We start from the raw sequence: 3,476 nt of genomic DNA on the forward strand, positions 1-3,476 counted from the left end.
CTCTAACTTGGCTGGGTTATATTGCTCATATCATGCATATGGTGTCTTGCATTGCCATGCCATCTGCTTAGATTAGACATGCTTTGTGTGAATGCCTCATGTTTGCTTTCTATATCAGATATGTGAATTATGCAATGCCATGTTTTTTAGCCAGTTATCATATATGTGAATTATGCAGTGCCATGGAACCAGGCATCATATATGCGAATTATCTCATCCCATCTTGTTTTTTCATTACGTATTCCATTTGTCGACAATCTATGTATATTGAACTACTCTTCATGTGTATCAGCCATTTGAGCCAGTTATGGAAAAATCTGGAGTGAAAACAAGGTCTTCAGAGCAGGCAATGGTACCTGTTGAAGCATATATCTTGATGGTTACAGGGAGCTCCTCAGAGGAGGATTCGGAGACAGATGACTAGTCATATATCCCACCTGAGGTGTATGATCTAAGTTGCAATGTTTATATTTCTCATATGATGCATATGGTGTCTTGCATTGCTTAGTTTAGACATCATATGCACAATATTGAATTCTATCTGCTTAGTTTAGAGATCATACATGCGAGTGCCAGCTGCTTAGTATATGAATCAATTATGTCAATTATATCATGCCATCCAGTATACTTAGACAACATGTATGTGAATTATTTCATCCCAACCTATTTTAGAAAGACATCATATAGTTTTGTCATGTCATCCTGTTTAGGTACTCATCATATGTTGAATTATGCCATTATATCTTGTTAAGTTATCCACCATATATCTGAAACTGTGTCATGCTATCCTGTTTAGTTAGGCATCATATATGTGAAATTGTGTCATGTTGTCCTGTTTGGTTAGACAACATATATGTGAATTACCACATCTGTCTATCATACAATGTCTGTACGTTCAATTTCTTTTCTTGTTTATCAGCCATTTGAATTGGAGGGGGTGATGGCAGTATCTAAGGGAGCAAAAACTCGTTCTTCACAAAAGACAGTGCTACCCGTCGATGCAGATAGAACCATGGTTGTACTGGCCCACAAACTAGCCCCACCACACATAATCGAGACTCTTCTAGATTGCACACTTATACCGTTGGGCAGAGAACCGGCTACAACCCATCTAATCGCAACCCCAGCGGATAGTAACCCACTGCTAGTTGACAAAGCACCATGTCCACCACAGAGTACCCCCACACGAGCAGTTTGTAAAGCTACTGCAGTGCCCAAAGCACGAAGACCACCACAACTAACCCAAAATCCATGTTTAAAGCAGAAGAGCAACTGTTCTCAGGTCAGATTCCGTAGCTATGGTCCATACTCCTTCGCTGTTGCATCACTGTATTTACTCATACCAACTACTTTCGAATTTGAAGGATCCAATTGAAACTCCAATGGCGCAACAGGTATGTTTTAAACGTATTTCTTTAACTGGATTGTTGTTCTAACTTCTTGCTCTATGTTGATTTTAGTTTAAGTTGTATAAACAGTTATGTTCTCATGTGATACACATTACAAGTGCTGCCAATGTTGTGTAGTTTCTCACACTTATATTCTGTCTATGCTGTTGTGTCTTAAAAATATATGAGTTGAACTGTGTCTCTATCTTGATTAGGGAACATAAACTAGAATGATATGGACAATACAGTGACCATAGTACATAGATATATGTTTGTTTCATGCTGTTATCCTGTCCACCTTACTAATGAACCGGTTTACCAAAAAGAGTTTCGTATACTACAAGCTAAACTTGTGATGTGTCTGCTTGTTTCTCTTGTAGTATGCAAACAAAATATTGGAGAAGAGCACCCCACTATGCAATGGTAGAGAAAGTAATGCAGATAAGGTTCAAGATAGTGAGACAACCCTGTTGGTCTCCAAGAAAGGTGATAAAAACAATCTTGTAGACAGTGAGAAAACCCCACAGGCCTGCATTGATGTAGTGTTCGAGTTACTGGCCAGTATCGCTGGCACAAGCTCTTCGAACTCGCTGCCTGAATCACTTCGGCTTCTTCAGTCTCAGCTACAAGCTGAAAGGCATCAGTCAGCTGTGCTGTGGCAAGAAGCCGAAGGACTGAGGAAGTCCCTGCAGAATTCAGATGTGTACTTTCTTGTGCAACAGCAAGCGCTGGAGGATTTAAGCGCCAAACAAGAGAAAGTTAATAAGCTTGCTAAGCATCTTGCCAGCATTATGGGTACCTAGGATATTGTTTCTTGAACTCTTCTGAAGTGGTTTCAGTTCTGGACTTCTTTTGCTGCGGCGTTTATATGCTGCTTTGTTCCCTATATTTGCACTGGTGGCGAACTTTGATGCCCAGTGGATGTAATATGTGTATTAGCCGTGATAGCCTAGCATAAGTTGCTTTCTTATTTATTTCCTTGTTGTCTTGTTTATTTGTTTGCTAGTAGTCAGTGTAGTTCTTTTTCTGCGGTTTGCTAGTGGCTGCAATAACTTATTTTTTAAAACTAGGCCACAATAACCATGGGCTAATATTTATTGTAGTGACACTAGGCCTCCTACGGGCCGTAGAAACAGTGGGCCTTCTACGGGGCGTAGAAACAGTAGGCCTTCTACGGGCCGTAGAAACAATGGGCCTTCTACGGGCCGTATCATCAATGGGCCTTATACGGGTCGTATGATCGATTGGCCAAACATGGGCCAATAACAGGCCACATTATGGACGTAAACGGGCTAGAGTTGGAATCGTCCGTTCATGGGCCGACCATAACGGGCCATCATTAATAGGTCGTATTTGATGACGCTATGAAAATGTCCCAACATATTAACGGACCACAAACGGGCCGACTGTAACCACGGGCTGAATTTGGCCCACAAGCAGAAAATGACAGTAACGGGCCGTAAGTAAACGAATGCTGGAAATGAGCCCAATAATAAATGGGCTCTGAGAAGGCTGAAAGATATAATGGGCTGGAAATGGCCCAATGGAATAACGGGCCATTAATGGGTATAAAGTGATACACTATTCATTACGGGCCAGTTTCACCACGGGCTGTTAATGGGTGTAAAGTGATACACTGTTCATTACGGGCCAGTTTCACCATGGGCCGTTAATAGGCCAAGAGTTACATAGGGCCTCATATGGGTCGAAAGACGTCATGGGCCATACATGGGCCAGAAATAAAAATGGGTTGGAATCATATTGGATGGCCCAAATGATGCTATTGGGCCTAATTCAGATAGGGCATAACGGGCCTTGGGTTAGCGGGCTGTAAATGGGCTATATGCGAACAGGCCGTTAACAGGCTTTCCATGGGCCGGCCCGCCACCTTTTGACCAAGTCAAACGGGCCAGCCTTTTCACAGGAAAGGGCCTCTGTTGGGCCGTGCCACGTGTCAACGTATCATAGGCGCCTTCTGTCCAATGAGTGGATGACATCTGTCCCAACGATGAGCCGGCACGTGTTTCCTCCAGCCAATGATGATTTTACACGTGGAAAATCCCCATTGGTCGGGGCTGTTAACGGATT

Source organism: Triticum dicoccoides, chromosome 6B (assembly GCF_002162155.2).
Source record: "Triticum dicoccoides isolate Atlit2015 ecotype Zavitan chromosome 6B, WEW_v2.0, whole genome shotgun sequence".
NCBI classification, from domain to species: Eukaryota; Viridiplantae; Streptophyta; class Magnoliopsida; order Poales; family Poaceae; genus Triticum; species Triticum dicoccoides.